Here is an 18818-nt window from a genome sequence, read left to right as displayed (position 1 = left end):
CTGCCTCCTGCTCGCCTCCCTACAATAAAGATCTCCTGCCGGACCTCTCGGTGTGTGAGTGGCCTAATTGGGAAGGGACACCCGAAAGGGCACGCGAACCCTCTTTCACCCAGGAAGGGTCCAAGGTGAGAGTTGGGGTCTGCAGGGAGAGTGAAGGGAGAGACTTTGATGGGGAGCAGGGGTACTGGGCAGTGTTCTCCCCCAGGGACCAGATTCTCCTCGAGGGAGCTACAGATGCTTGGGGACTACTGGTAACCCCAGGGCGCTCCATGGAGCCTGGTGCACAGGTGGAGCAGAGCAGTGGATGAGACAGACTGCAGTGGCTGGTGAGTTATCTGGGTTCAGACCTCACCCAGGAGAGGGTTACTGGCTGGTAGCCATCTTGAAGAGGGGCCAACTGAGCTTGGAACTCAGAATGGCTGCAGGCAGACTCCACCCATGGCTTCCAGTACCTTGGTGCAGGTGCTGAGTTTGGGTCAGCAGGGAGTCAGAGAGCAGAGGTCAGGCCAGCAGGAGACACACAGACTTCTACTGATGAGGAATCTGGTTCCAATCTCAATGGCCAGAGACTGGCATGAACTTCAGAGGAACTGAAGGGGCAGGCAAGATGGGACTGTCCACTGCCCCACTGTGAAGCTGCAGCTAGCTTGCCAGGATTGATGGATTTGGCTCTGGACTGCCTAACAGTGCTAGCAGAGACACACCTTGAATTGGGTGTTTTAGGTTTTGTTTTGTTTTGTTTTTAAATCTTTTTTGTTTTTTCTACTTTCCAGTTCTTGTTTTGTTTAGTTTTTCTTGATTGTTTGAACACAGTTTCTAGTTTTTCTGTTCTCTTATTTTTTTCTTTTCTCTTTCCACCTGTTTTCTTCACCAGTTTTCTAGAGTTTGTACTCCAGCCTTGCTTCTGACCACTCCTTCTTCTTCTATTTATGGTTTTTACTCCCCAACCAACCCCATTTTTTTTTTTTTGGTACCAGGGATCAAACTTGGGTCCCTGAACTTGCGAGGCAGGTGGCAGAACCACTGAGTTAAATCCCCGGCACATCCCTAACCCCTTTTAAATCCTCTCCCCTAAGGGCAAAAACAGCCATATTCAGGGCTACAGTTTGTCATTTTCTAGGCTGTATTTGATGCTGCTGTTAATGTTGATTGTACTGCTTTAGCCAATGTGACACAGTTGTGCTAGTCGTTCTTCCTGGTATACCAAGACTGAGACTGCATAAGGGGAAGAAGAAAGTGAGGAGGAGGAGGAGGGAGGAAAAGGAGGAAAAGAAGAGGAGGAGGAAGAAGAGGAAGAGAAAGAGGAAGAAGAAGAAGAACCACCACCACCTATAGGCCAGTACCAAAGAACTGGCAGCTGGGCCAAGTAGGTGGAAACTTTCCATCCGCAATAAATTGAAGAGGTAGGATGCTACTGCAGACTCAAAACCCAAAAGCCAGCTACACCTGGAAGACACATCTGAGAATTAGTCATTTCCCAAGGGTTCTGAATACTGGCAATAAAGCTACTCACCATAAGCAATTTACAAGCATCAACTCAGGAACAAAACTTAAAAAACAATGAAAAACAGAAGACACTTAAACAGGATGAAACCCCCACAGACATTCCGCTTGCCAAAGGCAAACCCTGTGGGCATTCTGAGGGCCACCCACCAGGAGACTCGGAAGTGGTGACAGCAGAAGTAACAAACAGATGAATAGGCTCTAGAAAAAAAAAAGCAGGAATAATTTCCCAGATGGCTACAGAGATGGTGACCAGAATGAAAGATATAGATTTAAAAAATAGAGGCACTCAGTAACATGACAGAGCCATGAATGCCCAGGACAGGAGAGACATGGAATCCATGAAAGATTCAAACAGATATCCAAGAGATTAAAAACTCCATTGGAAGTATTGCAGCAGAATGAGCCAATATGAGGACAAAGCATCCAATGTAGAAGACAGGATTGTGGTTGGTGATCAGGAAAGGAGAGATTTCTTAAAAATAGCAAGGCACTAGGAAATCAATCCAGCAGCTGCTAGATGATGCAAAGAAGAGTAACATGGGACTGACCGGAGTCAATGAAAAAGCAGGAGATAGTGCAAGTGACATTAAAAAAAAAAATGTTCTCAGAAGTCATGGCAAAAAAATTCCCAAGCAGGGAAGAATTTGACACTCAGATGAGTGGGGCATGTGGGACTCTGGTTAGCTTTGATCAAAAAAAGATTTGCCCAAGACATATAATAGTCAAGATTCCAGAAATTCAACACAAGGACAGAATATTAAAAGCTGTTAGAGAAAAGAAAGAAATCACCTATAAAGGAAAGCCCATGAGAATCATACCAGATTTCTCAACACAAACTCTCAAGTCAAGGAGAGCTTAGAGTAAAGTCATTCAAGCCCTACAGGGGGATAGCCTCCAACCCAGATTGATGTACCCTGCAAAACTATCCTTCAAAACTGATGGAGAAATAAAATCCTTCCACGACAAGGACACTTGAAGAAATTCGTGACCACCAGGCCAGCACTCCAAAGTGTTCTGGAGGATATTCTAGAAAGAGACAATGAGGATTACAGCTCTATGAACCCTAATGGAATGAGTCCACCAGGCAAGGCAAGAAATTAAACAGAGAAGGAAAGAAGGAAGCCAATAGCAGGAAAATAATATGACAGAGATAAGACAATAACATATCAGTTATAACCATCAATATTAATGGTCTCAATTCATCAATCAAAAGAAGCAGACTGGCAGGGCTGGGGATTTAGCTCAGTGGCACCGCACCTTCCTTGCAAGCACAAAGTCCTGAGTTTGATACCAGGTACAACAAACAAACAAACAAAAAAGAAACTAACCAACCAATCAACCAAAGAAGCAGACTAGCAGAATGGATCAAGAAACAAGATCCAACAACATGCTGCATACAAGAAACACATTTAAGTGAAAAACATTCACAGACTGAAAGTCAAGAGATGGAGAACAATATTCCATGCAACAGGAAACTGGAAAAAAGCAGGGGTAACTATTTTATTTGCAGACAAATATTAACATAAGAAAAATCATATAAGTACACACTAATACAGTTGCAACAGGGGACCTCAGTACCACACTGTTACATACAGACAGGTCAACTAGACAAAAAAATCAATGATGAAATATTAGAATTGAACCACACTTTAGAACAAACGGACTTAGTAGATGTCTAGAGTCATCTATACCACATCATCAAATACACATTCTCCTCAGCTTCACATAGGACTTTCTCCAGAACAGACCACATACTAGCTCAAGTAAATACAAAGGAACTGAAATAATCCCATGCATATTATCAGACTATAGTGCAATGAAATTGGAAATCAACAGCAAAAGAAACCACAAGAACTTCATAAACACATGGAAATTAAAAAACACCCTCCCTAACAATGGGTCACAGATTAAATTGAAGAAATCAATTTCTACAATTACTAATGACAATGGAACTTACTGGAAGTTATGGGATTCAATGAAAATAGCCCTATGAGGGAAATATGTAGCAGTGAATTCTCATATCAGGAAAACAGAGCTGGCTCAAATAAACAACCTAAAGCTAACCTAATAAACAACAAGCTTCTAGAAAAAGAACAGCAAGCCAAAGCTTGTATGAGGAAATTATAAAAATCAGAGCAGAAATTAATGCAATGGAGACTAAGAAAATATAAAGAAACTACAATAAGAACTAAGTATTTAATAGAGAGGAAATATAAAAAAAGAAAAAGAAAATATAAAGAATCAATGAATCAAAGAGTTAGTTCTTTGAAAGAATAAATAGAATTGACAAACCCTTAGCCAACCTTATTAAAAAAGGAAAGAAAAGACCAAAATCCATTCCATTAGGAATAAAAAGGGTGAAATCACAAAAGATCCTGCAGAGATCCAGAAGATCATCAATATCTACTTTGAGAACCTGTATTCTAATAAGATGAAAAATACAAGCCGGGAGTGGTGGTGCATGCCTGTAATCCCAGCACTCAGGAGGCTGAGGCAGGAGGACTGCTGTGAGTTTGAGACCAGCCTGGGCTACATAGTGAGTTCCAGGTCAGTCTCAACCACATAGTGAGACCCTGTCTCAAAAAAAAAAAATACAGAAGAAATGGACAGATCCCTAGATACATATGAATTATCAAAAATGAATCAAGAAGATATAGAAATCCTAAATAAACCAATATTGGCCAATGAAATTGAATACGTAATTTAAAAATTACCAACTAAGAAAAGCCCTGGCTCTGATGGATTCATTGCTAAATTCTATAAGAAATTTAGAGAAGGCCTAATAACACTACTCCCTCAAACTCTTTAATGAAACTGAAAGGGAAGCAATACTCCCAAATTCATTCCTGGAAGCAAACATTACCCTGATTTCAAAACCAGAGAAAGATATAACAAAAAAGGAGAATTACAGGCCAATCTCCCTACTGAACATAGATGCAAAAATCCTGAGTAAGATACTGACAGACAGAATTGATCGAATCATTAAGAATACACCATGACCAAGTTGGATTCATCCCAGGGATGCAGGAAAGGTTCAACGTACACAAACCAATAAATGCAATACACTGTATTAACAGAGCCAAGGACAAAAACTATATGATCCTCTCAATAGATGCAGAAAAGCATTTGACAAGGTTCAACACCCATTCATGGTAAACAAACAAAAAGCCCCCTACAGAAAATTGGTTGAAAGGGTCTTTATCTCAATCTGATAAAAGCCATCTATGACAAACCAACAGCCAACATCATATTAAATGGACAAAAACAAAGCTTTCACTTTAAAATCAGGAATAAGACAAGGATGTCCACTGTCACCACTCTTATTCAAAATAGTTCTGGAAAAATTAGCCAGAACAATTAGAAAAGAGAAAAAAATAAAAGGAATAAGGATAGGAAAGGAAGAAGTTAAATTATCATTATTTGCAGATGACATGATACTCTACATAAAAGGGCCCCAAAACTCCAGCAAAAGACTTTTAGATTTGATAACCAAATTCAGTGGCATAGCTGGATACGAAGTCAACATTCAAAAGTCAACAGCCTTCCTGTACACAAATAAGAGACTCATGGAGAGAGAAATCAGAGAAACAATCTTTTTCACAATAGCATCCAAAAAAAATGAAGTACCTAGGAATCAATCTAATGAAGGAAGTAAAAGACCTCTACATTGAAAACTATAGCACTCTGAAAAAGGATATTGAAGAGGATATTAGAAAATGGAAAGATATCCCTTACTCTTGGATAAGAAGAGCCAACATAGTAAAAATGGCCATATTTCCAAAATTGTTATGCAGATATAATGTAGTCCCAATCAAAATCACAGCATATCTCACAGAATTAGAAAAAAAAAATCCTAAAATTCATTTGGAACCAGAAGAGATCTAGAATAGCAAAGGCAATTCTGGGCAGCAAAGGCAAGGCAGGGGGTATCACAACCCCTGACTTTAAATTATAAATTCTAAAGCTATGGTGATAAAAACAGCATGGCACTAGCAAATTAATAGACCTGAAATAGAACAGACTAGAGGATGAAGAAAGAACTCCAGACATATTCAACTACCTTATCTTTGACAAAGGAGACAACACCTTCACTGGAAGAAAAATAGCCTCTTCAATAAATGGTGCTGGAAAAACTGGCTTTCCATATGCTGAAGATTGAAACTAGACTTTTCACTACGTACTAACAAAATCTAAATGGATTTTAATAACTAAATTTTAAAACAAACACTAAATCTGCTGGAAGAGAGAATAGGTAGAATGCTTGAGGACACAGGAGTAGGCAAAAACTTCATGAACAAAACCCAGACCACACAGGAAATACTACAGAGAATCAATTGGGGCCTCATCTTATTAAAAAGCTTTTCCACAGCAAGAGAAACCACCAACAGAGTGAAGAAACTACCCACAGGTGGGAAAAATTTTTTTTACCAGCTATTCATCAGATAAAGGACTATTATCTAGAATATGTAAAGAACTCAAAAAAATCAGACCCACCCCAAACATAAAGACCCAATGGAAAAATGGGCATCTTAAATAAAAGACACTCCTCAGATTAAGAATTAGAAATGACAAACCTATAAAAAATGTTCAACATCACTGGTCATTTGAGAGATGCAAATAAAACAACACTGAGATTCCATCTCACTCCAGAAAGAATGGCTGCTATCAAGAAATCAACCAATAAGAAATGCTGGAGGAGCTTGGGGGAAAAGAAACCCTTCTTCATTGCTGGTGAGAGTGTAGACTGGCGCATCCACTGTGGAAATCAGTGTGGAGATTTCTCAAAAAACCAAAGCTAGAGGTTCCATTTGACCCAGCTACACTTCTTGGTAGCTTCCCAAAAGAATCAAAAGCACTATACCACAGAGATACATACACACCTATGTTTATAATGGCACAGTTTATAATAGCTAAAAATTGGAAACCGCCCAAATGCCCATCAAGTGACAAATGAATAAAAAATACAATGGAGTACTACTCTACCATAAAGAAAGATGAGATTCAGACATTCATAGCTAAGTGGATGTACCTTGAGACCATAATGTTAAGTGAAACAATTTGGACACACATGTTTAAGTACCTCATTATTTCTCTGGTGTGAAAAAACAATGTGGAAATAAAGGACAGATGTATAATAGATATTGGGAAATGGGAAGAAAGTGTTCAAATGGGAATGGGAACAAGGGAGGAGAGAGGGAGGAAGGAAGGGACAAGAAAAAAGTGAAAATAGGGAGGAGAAGGGGCTTGAGGGGGAGAATGGGATAAAATAAAATAAATAAATAAAATCTCTTAAGGGCTGGGGATTTAGCTCAAGGTACTGCGCCTGCCTCACAAGCACAAGTTCCTAAGTTCTATCCCTGGTATCAAGAAAAACTAAATAAAATCTCTTAAAAAGATTTCCAGGAGAAACGGGGCTGTCACTGAATTTTGAGAGACTGTACAGCACTGTCTAGATGGAGAAAGACAATAGAGTGCATTAAGGAGAAAAATTCACAAGCATTAATACATTGTGAGGCATAATTCACTCAGGAAATGTTTATGGTCAGGGTTTTTAGTACTGTATGTGACAGAATAACAGCCAATAGTGGGAAAACCAGAAACCTGATTAAAAAAATTACCTTTGCATTTCTGGGCTTACATGGTTAGCAAGGAATCAGTCTAAAAAGACAATGGTCAGACTCAAAAGAATCCAGCTGACACTGGATTATACAATGAAAGCACAAGTAGAGTGTTATAGTGTTAGCTGAGTATGAAGGCTGGCTTAGGAGTGGAGCCTGGGTGGGAGGGAGCAGCACAAGAGGCTACACATGTGCATAGGGAGCAAGCTGGACAGTTCCTTAAGATTAAAACCACAACCCAGGGACTGTGAAAATCCAACCAACTCCATGCTGCTTCATTTATGCAACACTTAAATCAATTTGTATATGTGGTACCTTGTCAAACATTTACAGCAAAAAGCTGAAGTGGATGGCTCAAATTTTCTCAGATAAATTGGGAAAACAAGACACATTTAAAAAGGAAATCACAATTGAGAGAGATGCCTAGAACTGCCACAGTCATGGAAGACACAGGAGTGGAAACTTAAGGCAGATTTTTCATTATGGCCAGTATCTGGACATATTAGAATGGAGAGGGACAGTACTGTCTTAGACCTGAGTGAGATAGGTGCTGTCCTGAGCTCCATATGCTATAGGGCCATTCTGTGGTCATCATTTGGCCACAACCTTTCACAAAGGAAAAAAAATCCTCTTAGCCAAAAGACCATGCCTACCAAGGCTACATGTCCCCTTCTTTAGACTGTGTTCCAAGTTCCCTGGCCACAGAATTCAACAAATAACCCTAAGTCCACTTCCAGAACAACCCCCACCACCACAACCAGAAGGACCAGGTTTCCAGGACTTGCAACTCAATTTGTAGTCATGTAAAACAAGCAGCTGAACAATGGAAGCAAAGAGGGTCTTATTTAATTGTATATCTCTTACTGCTTACTAAAGTTGGTAGGAATTTAGTAAAAAGGAATCACCATTCTTCAAAAACACTTTGGCAGTTTGCTAAAAATATGAAATTACCCACATGATCTGTATGCCACTTCTAGGTTATTTACTCAAGAGAAAAGAAAGCATATTTCCACAAGAGTTGTACACAAACACAGCACCTTTATTTGTAGTAGCTATATAAAAACCTCTAAATCTCCATCCACACATGCTAAATTGGGTATAGCTATACTATGATACTACTGGGCAATATAAAGGAATGATCTGCTGACACACAGCACGGAGAGACCTAATTCATTACACTGCATGAGGGCAGCTGGACAAAATAATACGTACTGTGTATTTCCACTTATATGAAGTTCTAGAAAAAAACAAGTATTTTATAGTGACAGAAAGCATATCAGTGGTTGCTTGGGAACTGCAGGGATAGAGACCAGAATATCATTAAAAAGAACAGGTTAAATAAGGACATCTGCACATATGTCTGAGTGAGTTTGTAGCCAGGAGAACTGTATTACATAGTATGCTAAGATGTCTTTATACCAAACAGAAATGATTCCATATGGAAAGTAGAATCTAAAGAAAATCAACAGCATTAGAAATGGATCTAACTGAAGAGTCATATTCTTAACATTCATAGCACTGCTTATCATCAGGGTCAGTCAGACCGAAATGAATTTTTAGATTTTTTTAAAAAGCTTTCTTCCAAAGAGCAAGCAAAGAAAAAAATGGCATGCACACACACATGCGCATGTGCACACACACCTTTTTACCTTCTTTTCTGGTGGGGAGGTAGGTAAAGAGAACAGAGGTAGGGAAGAAGACAAAAAAGAATGTAAGAGAAGGGGGTACAAGAAGGGAAAAACTGAACAAGCAATAAGGAAGGGGGAGAGAGAGGAGGAAGGGAAGAACAGAAAAAAGCAAGAAGAGTGCTTATATATTTTTAAGAGGATTACACTCATTGTTTTATCATTAACATAATTCCCATGGAATTTTATAAATCTATGATACGTTATAGGATCTTACTGATCTTTTTTCCTGTACCTTAAAACATTTAACTATTTAATCATCCTAGGAATTATCACTACTCAGTCATTCCAATCTATGCTAAAAATAAATGGAAAAAGAAGAGAACTGCCTAAAAGAACAAAACAATGGTCAAATAAGACATCACTTTCACATGATCCTTCATTTTCCTTATTTGTCTACCAACAGTACTGCATAATTTAAATCAAGAAGATATAAAAAGTTGGGAGACACCATCTTTACAGATTTACAACTTTCTCTGAATGTAGCTGAGCATTCAAAATTATTCATACAAATTACCTGGGTATCTTGTTAAAGTGCAGGCTCTCAGTCAGTCTGGTTGGGCCCTGAGCTTTTACATGTGTAATACACCACATTGATGCTGCTAACCTACAAATGACACTGAGCAGCAATGATTAGACAATGATCTCTTGAAACTTGTTTGGGTTATAACTGAAGTACTGGTTTGGGGGAGTGGTGGTACTGGGGATAGAGCTGTGGGCCTTGGGCATGCTAGGCAAGTGCTCTACCACTGAGCTATATCCCCACCTTCTTTTGATTTTTTTGAAACAGGGTCTTGCTAAGCTGCCCAGGCTGGCCTTGAACTCTCAACCCTGTATCAGCCTCCTGAGCAGCTGAGATTGCAGGTGTGTACTAGCTACCATGTCTGGCTTTGATTTGGATCTGTCTTTGTTCTAAAAATACCAAGTTTTTGCTTACTTTGTACAAGTATTTTATGACATGTTCTACTTTAGGGAATATAAACTTGTTATCTATTCATTATATTACCTTTCAAGGTATTTAAGGAGTCAGCTGGCCATGCAAATCTACATGTATCTACATTGCTCCAAATGGAAACGAAATCACTGGCTTGGTTTTATTTTTCCTTATATTTTCTGTGCCCGAACACAATATGCAGAAAGTGACCTATGAGGGAGAGAGAAGGGTGAGCACTAGAGCAGGAAGGAGGGAAAGGGAGAAACCAGCCTTGCCTCTGTGCATGTCTGCATTGGTTTGCTTCTTAACAATAAATTATTATCAATACATTGATTCTATAATTAAAGTATTATAACGAAGGGGAAATTGTTAGTGGAATGACTCAGAGGAAAGTTGTAAAATTTCCTCAATGAGTCTAAAAAAACAAAGTTTTAGCTGTGGTGTTTCTTCCTATCCAACTGAAATATAAAGTAAGATGAAACAGATGACATCCTCATATAAAATGGCTACAAACTATAACACTATAGAGAATTCTTAATTAAGTACCTGATAATAACTTACACCCTCATCAAATATATATTTTATTATTTTGTACTCCTATAAAGAGATTAGTGATCAGCCCCACTCTATAGTAACTGACCATGAGCATTTAGTTAAATCCTGAGTCTCACATTAAACAGTGTAAGGTACCAAAATACAACTATCTTCAAAAGATAAGATAAAGCCAGTAAAGTCTGATAACTCCCTACAGGTCTTTCCAAGATGCTCAGAGAAAGAGTTGAGAGGGACCTTTAACATTTTCTTGTGCCCTCTCTGCTTCACTGCTAACACACTCAAGGAACAAAGATGTTTGGGTGAACAATTACTTTATTCCCACAGCAAGAGGGGGTTTTTCTTCAATCCAATTAAACCCATGTAGGGCTTCCCTCAGTGCATGTGCAGTATTATGGCCTGAATTTTGGCTAATTACCACTGTGTTAACAGTACAACAAGATTCTATTTTCCTAGTGTGTTAAAATTATAAACAACAACAACAACAACAAAAGGTCCAAGACAGTTAGTTTAGTAATGATCATTCTAAATGCCCTTGTTGCTATCAATATGTTAAATCCATGTGAGTAATACAGTCTAGAGATTGGCAGAAGGAAATCTATCTGCTCAGCATACTGCATGGAACAATCCAAACCTACACATGATGTATCTCAACCTCAATTCCTTAGCATCTAACTAGACATTACAAGAGTAATAAGACACACAAGAATTTGACATAAACTCTAAAGACTTTTAGAAAATCAAATATTGGTTATCAACTCCTTTGGCTACTGGGCCAGACTTCAGATACCTCCACCCACTTTTTTCAGCCTCTTCGCCTTCCAGATCCCCATGCGAACTCTGCACCAGGCACAGACAGCTCTCCAGAGCTCCCTCCATTCTTTACGTGCTCAGTGCCACTGCACCATTCCTGCTTCTGCCTGGATACCTCCTAGTTGCATTTCGGTTTTCCCTGAAGACTCTCTCTCCTAAACCAGTCAAGAATCCTCTTTGCTGGTAAACATTCATGGGATGCCAGTATTAATGAATGAGCAAATTTGCCAGAATGACACTGGGAATGGGGCTTTTCCTATAGGCTCTTTCCTATGACAACACTCTTCTCTGACAGGTTCAGAGGGTTATCAGGATGGAGTATATAGGAATATATATTTGGCAAGTAAAGAGTGACAGGGAGTCCAAAGAGATCAGACAATGGAAACACTTTGGCAAAGCATCTCTGTATTTCTAAATTGGAGAGATACTGAACCAGAAGCAATACAAAAACCATGCCTCAGTGAACAAACAAAAACATTTTTGAGTGTGCTAGGGACTGAGCTGAGAGCCTCAGACATGCTCGGCAAATTCTCTACCACTGAACTATACCCTTGCTCCCCAAAATGTTTTCACTATAGATTTTAAAGAGATAATATCAGTGTTTGAAATTACTAATTCCAATAATGGGCTTTAAATAGCAGTTTTCTGGAATACCATGGGACATGTATGTAGACTGTCTTAGTTACTTTTCTCTTGTCGCTGAGACAAAATATGAAACCTAAGGTTAAAGGGGAAAGGATTTATTTAGCTCAGTTTGTAGAGGTTTCAGTCCATAAATAGCTGGCTCCACGGCAGAGGGGCATAGCAGAGGAGAAATAGATGAAAACAGAAATTAATGAAACTGAAACCAAAAAAAAAAACAAACCCACAAAGAATTAAAGAAGAGTTGATTCTTTGAAAAGGTAAACAAAATAGATAAATCTTTAGCCAATATTACCAAAATAAGAAAAAAAAGACCAAAATCCATATAATTCAAAATCACAATGGATTCTGCTAAAATCCAGATTATCAGTAACTTTGAGAAACTGTACACTAATAAAATTCAAAAGAAATGGAAAATTTCCTAGATACCCATGAACTACCAAACCAAGACAATATAAAAATCATGAATAATCTACTATCAATGAAATGGAAATTGGGCCGGGGATTTAGCCCAGTAGATCCAGCACCTGCCTTGCAAGCGTAACTGAGTTCCATCCCCAGTACCAAAAAAACAAAACAAAACAAAAAGAAATGGAAGTTAAAAAAAAAAAATAACTACCCACAAAGAAAAGCCCAGGTCTCAACAGATTCACTGCCAAATTCCACAAGAACTTTGGAGAAGATTTAATGTCAATGCTCCTCAAACTCATTAATGAAATTGAAAGGGAAGCGTTCCTGGAAACAGGCATTATCCTGATTCTAAAACAAGAAAAGGATCCAACAACAACAAAAGGAGAATTAGAGGCCAATCTCTTTAATGAACATAGATGGGAAAATCCTCAACAAGATATTGGTGAACAGAATGCAGCACTTCATCAAAAAGACTATACACCATGACCAAGGAGGATCCATTCCAGGGATGCAGAAATAGTTCAACATATGCAAATTAATAAATGCCATACACCATTTAGATGCTGGCCTAGAAAGTTCTGTGCATGCACAGTACCATCTCCCATGAACACCTGTGGGATCCTGAAGAGAATGAAAAGGAAAAGCAACAGCTACTGAAAAGATTGTGGCCAAGGAGGTATTTCATGGCAAATGGACCACACCAGCTCTTAAGTACACTGCTATTTAGCCTGAGGTTACAGACTGGTCTGAAGGTGTGCAGGTGCCTTCTGTGCCCACTCAGCAGTTCCATACTAAAGATTGCTGTGCTCAGCCAGATACTGAAAACTGGTCTGCAGCCCCCACTGCACAGGCCACTTCGTTGGTAGGAATCACCACTGAGCTGTTCTGCAGACACTTAAGCAAAATGGAAATGAAGTTGATGGAAAATAAAATGCCAATCTCTAAAATAAATAAATAAACGAATACAGCACATAAACAGAAGGACAAAAATCACATGATCATCTCAACAGATGCATAAAAAAATTTATAAAACCCAACATCCATACATGATAAAAACTCTGAAGAAAATAGGTATAGAAGGTTTTTAATCTCAATTTTGGTAAAAGCCATCTATGACAAACAAACAGCTAGCACCATACTAAACGCAGAGAAGCTGAAAGGTTTCCTTCTAAAATAAGGAACAAGACAAGGATGTCCATTAATAACACTTCTGTTCAATATATTTTTGACACATTAGCCAAAGCAACTAGACAAGAAATAAAAGGGACATGGATAGGAAAGGAAGAAGTTAAATTATCATTATTTGTAGATGACATGATCCTCTACACAGAAAACACCAAAAACTCCACCAAAACTCCTAGAATAAATAAATTCAGCAGCACAGCAGGACACAAAGTTAATACACAAAAATCAATAACATTCCCATACATCAGTAACAAACTAACCAAGAGAGAAATTAGGGGGCCAGGGATTAGCTCAGTGGTTCTGGAGACTGCCTTGCAAGCGCAAGAACCTGAGTTTGATCCCCGGTAACAAAGAAATAAAAAAAGAAAAGAAAAAAAGAGATGAGGGAAACAACACCTTTCACAATACCATAAAAAAAAAAAAGAAATTCTTAGGAATTAACCTAACCAAGGAAGTGATAGACTTGTACAATTAAACTATAGTACTCTGAAAAAGGAGACTGAAGAAGATATCAGAAAACGGAAAGATACCTCTGTTCCTGGATAGGCAGAATGAATGCAGTGAAAATGGCCATACTTCCAAAACTATTACACAGATATAACACAGTGCCAATCAAAATGCGAACAGCATTTCTCACAGAACTAGAGAAAGCAATCCTAAAATTCATATGCGAGAGAACTAGGATAGCTAAAGTAATTTCTGGGCAACAAGGTCAAGGCAGGGGAAATCACAATCCCAGACTTCAAAATATACTACAAAGCTACAGTGATTAAAAGAAAAAAGAAAGAGCATGGTATTCACAGAAAACCCCAACCAACCAACCAACCAGACTTGTGGATCAACAGAACAGAATAAAAAACACAGAAACCACACCACGCACACTCAGATACCTTATCTTTGACAAAGGGGTGAAATACTTTTGCTGGAGGAAATACAGCCTCTTCAACAAAATGGGCTGGGAAAACTGGCTTTCTACATGCTGAAGATTGAACCTAGACTCATCTCTCTCTCACCACCTACTAAACCAAAATTAAAATGGATCAAAGATCTAAATATTAAAACAAACACTTTGCCTGGAAGACAAAATAGGTAAAACTCTGAAGACATAGGTATAGAACAGAAATGTGGTTGCACAAGAAATAATACCAAACATCAAAAAATGAGATCACAGTAAATGAAAAAACTTCTGCACAACAAAGGAAACAACCAACAGAATAAACAGCAACCTATAGAATGGAGGGAGGAGGTGGAATTTTGCCAGCTACTCCACAAAAGACTAATACCTAGAATATACTAAAAAGAAAACTTTAAACACTGTACATCTCAATTTAGATCTCCCAAATTTAAAGACTCAGTCAAAAAATGAGCATCTGACACATGAAACAACATTGAGATTCCACCTTGCCCCAGAAAAAATGGCTGCTATCAAGAAATCAACCAATAACAAATGCTGGCAGGGCTGTGGGGGAAAGGAACCCTTCTCCATTGCTGGTGGCAGTGCACACTGGTGCAACCACTGAGGAAATCAATATAGAGATACCTCAAAAAACTAGGATTAGAGGTCCCATTTGACCCAGCTATTCCCCTGCTAGGTATCTCCCCAAAAGAATTAAAAGAAACATACCATAGTGATATATGCACGTCCATGTTTATAGCGACACAGTTTGTAATAGCTAAAGCTTGGAAACAATCCAAGATAAAGATTATCTTTATCTTGGATAAAGAAGATGTGTTTTTTTATATAAAATGGAGTACTACTCAGCCATAAAGAATGAGAAACTAGAGTCATTTATAGCTAAGTGGATGCACATTGAGGCTATACTCAAGTGAAATAAAAAGGACACACACATGAAAATACCAAATAGTTTCTCTGGTGTGAAAAACTAAAGGTGTAAATAAGGATCAAAATGTATAATTGATAATGTGAAATAGGAAGAAAAGGTTTAAAGGAGTAGGGGAAGTGGGAGGGGTAGGGAAAAGGAAAGAAGGGAAAAGAAAAATGTGAGAAAAGGAAAAAATAGAAACAAAGTCTTTGTAAACAGGGAAGGGGTGAAGGGGTGAAGGGAGGGCAGGGCAATGGAGGAAAAATAAGAAGAAAGATACATCACATAAAGGTACATAAGATCCCAATGATGAATGTAACTGTACTGTATTCCTAAAATTTACCAATAAACTTAATGGAAAAAAAAAGTGGGCATCTGAAATGAATAGACACTTTTCAGATGAAGGAGTAAAACTGGTCAATAAATACATGAAAATGTATTTCAACGTCACTGGGCATTCAACCAACACTGCAAATTAGAACAACACTGATATTACATCTCACTCCTGAAAGAATGGCCATCATCAAGGCCATCATCATCAAACAACAGCAAATGTTGGAGAGGCTGAGGAGAAAAAGGAACCCTTCTTCATTGTCAGTGGGTGTGTAAACTGGTATGACCACTAGGGAGATTCCTCAAAAAACTAAAACTAGAAGTTCTACTTGACCCAAATCCACATGACCCTCCTAGGTATCTTTCTGAAAGAGTTAAAGACATCATATTACAGTGATATGTGCATACTCATGTTTGTAGCACCACAGTTCATAGCAGCTTAATCTTGAAAGCCCTCTATATGTCCATTAACACATGAGTAGCAAAGAAAATGTGGTATTTACACACAACAAAGCACTACTCTGCCATAAAGATAAACGAGTCATTTGTAGGAAAATGGATGCATCTTGAGACCATAATCTTAAGTAAATCAGACACACAAACTTAAAGTATTGCATGGTTTCTCTTACATGAGAAACTCAATATATAAAGTGCAAAATAAAAGACCTTGATTTAGTATAACTGTCTTATGTGTTTTATAGGTATTATGGCCTGTTTGTCTGGCTGTTAATCTGTATTTATGATTATTAACTTTATAGGGACTTATAAGATAAATAAATCTGATGCTAGCCAAAAGGGGAGAGGGGAAGGGGGAAAAAAAGAATTGAGATGTCTTATGTGCACCAACCAATGCCCCACAAGGCATGTAATCATTATGTACTGCAAATGTGTACTAATAAAAATTTTAAAAATTAAATAAAATATCCACAAGCTTAAATGGTTTGCGAATTAATTCAATGGTTACATGGGAATTTACCAATTTTATGGAAACTAATATTTTACTAAATTCATATTCTTAAAATGAATAAAATTAGTTTCTTTTTAGTCATTTTGCAAGTTATGGCCTTTTCTTCAAGAATATGGAAATAAAAAGCAAATATAAAACCCAGACATATTTATAACACCCTGATCTCATTAAAAGATATTAAATAACTTGCCTTAATTTCAATAAGAATAAAACATAATCTGCTAAACAAAAATAACTTTAATTTTATAGTTTTACAAAGAGCTTCAATTTTACAAGCAGAAAATAAAGTTACTCAGTGATTCAATACTGAATATGTGAGAAGAAAAAGGTAAGAATGCTGTTAAGTTTGCAATTCAAGATATTTGCAATAATTATTACAATTTGTACTTCCACAGGAAGTGGTGAGTGAATATAAAACTCCTTGGAGATTTACTCCAAAGCCAGATATCTGTATCCAGGACAATTTGGAATTGTGGCAGTTTCTGAATCTGGGGAAAAATAAGCTCTTTCTCAGTGAGCAGCAGCAATGAAAGGAGGTTCTGTCTGTGTGTGCTCTGGTTATCAAGTGCTGACCAGAAGGGAGGCAGGTTGCCTTCTCTGCATATACAAGTTGCGTCCTTCTGAATAAGAAAGCAAAGCAAAGCTTTTCATGGTGTCTTGGGAAAATATGGGCCAGATTTAATTCCTAATTTTTAAAATGATGGCCATATCTGAATTAATTCTACATATTCTTATATATCCTAAAATATCTACAGTATTTCACTATATGTATGCCAAAGTCAAAACATGTATTTTTATTGCTATTACTGAGCAAGAGACAGCATGAGTCATATGGGTAGACTACTTTCTATTTTCCTTCTTTTAAACTATAAAACCAACCAATATAGGAATTGAGTAACCCTTTGTTGAGTAACCCAGATTCTATCGCTGCTGAATAAAATCCTTACCAAACACTTTTCTGTTTGGCAGTATCTTATCACTAAAGTGACAGATGGCCTACCCATTCACTGCAGAAAATCTTTGCCAGGAGGTGAAGAAGAGTCCTACCTCTCTATTAGCATTTTAATCTAGATGATGTCACATCAAATTGGGTAGCATTCACAGTTACAATAAGGAAAATAAGTCATCAAAATGCAAAATACAGCCTGAGCTGTGTATGCAAAGATGGGGAAGGATGTCACATGTGGCTTCTCTGATGGTTAGAGTATTACAAACTAATTTTAGATACTTGCATTTCATTTTGAGGTGGTGATGACTGAACCCAGGGTCTTCACACTGAGCTATATCCCCAGCTCTTAAAATTCTCATTTTCTAAGGCAGGGTCTTGCTAAGTTGCTCAGGTGCCCAGGCTGGGCTCAAATTCACAATCCTCCTGTCTCAGTCTCCTGGAATGTATGCACCATCATACCTAGCTACAAATTTCATGTTATTTTTAACATCTCTGGGATATCATCTTAATTTACCTTAATTTATTCATCAACATTCTATCAGCCAATTGGGTCTTACAAAACACAAGGTTGATGGATGAAAGCAAACTGTAGGAGGACAGAAGAAAGAGGTGGCAAGTCTCTATTTTACAGTGAAGCTGGAGGTAGCACAAAGGAATGGTTTTATAGAGGTTTTTATATCCTCCCACAATTTCCAAGAACCACTGCCCTCTCCCACCATTCTTCAGGAAGGAAAATTTATATTTTCTAAATTTTCTTTAAACTGCTAAGTAAAAGCAGCTTTAAGCTCATATCCCTGATCCCTACCCTCTATTCCTGCTTCCAATCCTATGGCTATCCCATTATTTCCCTATATTAAAAATCTAAAACTATTTGAAGTAATATTAAATACATAATAAATAACCAAATTAATATAGCTTTAGCTTAATACATAGTGCCAATGTTTCAACTACATAGGACTAAAGGCTACTTTGGAAATGAACTGGTCAGACAGAACTAAAATGAGTGAGACTGAAATCTGCAGCCTTTTAAATTAATACTTTTGTTTGGTGAGTTAGGTTACTTCAGGTATTTCATTCAATGACTTTTTTAGTCTAACTGTATGTCTGTAAGATCTTTTTAAAAAATGTTTATTTGAAGCCTCTTAACTCTCAAAACTTACTTGATTTCTTTAAAGATAAAGCTTTTTAGAACTGTTTCATTACAGAAAATGTTAATGATTGCAGTTAGTACAGCCATGGAGGATTTATAATGTTTTTCCTTTCAACCTATACATGAGAAAGGATAAATTCAGTGACACTGAGGAGCAGTGCCTGGGCAAGGGGAGGAGGAGTGAGACACACCGCTGAGAGTTCTCGTAGCAGGTATGTTTCCAGGACAGTGGGACTGAAACAGCCTTTCC

General features: G+C 37.9%; 1 protein-coding gene across 1 annotated transcript in view; it reads right to left on the bottom strand.

Moving 5' to 3' along the window:
- Positions 1-9834, bottom strand: part of Elovl2 (ELOVL fatty acid elongase 2) — a 28784-nt gene extending 18950 nt beyond the window's left edge. The window contains exon 1 of the mRNA XM_010622857.1: positions 9816-9834. The gene's annotated coding sequence lies outside the window, so the exon portion shown is untranslated. The remainder of the gene's footprint in view (positions 1-9815) is intronic.
- Positions 9835-18818: the final 8984 nt, after the last annotated feature.

Source organism: Fukomys damarensis, unplaced genomic scaffold, assembly GCF_012274545.1.
Source record: "Fukomys damarensis isolate Sample0158 unplaced genomic scaffold, DMR_v1.0_HiC HiC_scaffold_10, whole genome shotgun sequence".
Lineage (NCBI taxonomy): Eukaryota > Metazoa > Chordata > Mammalia > Rodentia > Bathyergidae > Fukomys > Fukomys damarensis.
Note: the sequence above shows the minus strand (reverse complement) of the source record. Positions and strands in the feature narration are given on the sequence as shown.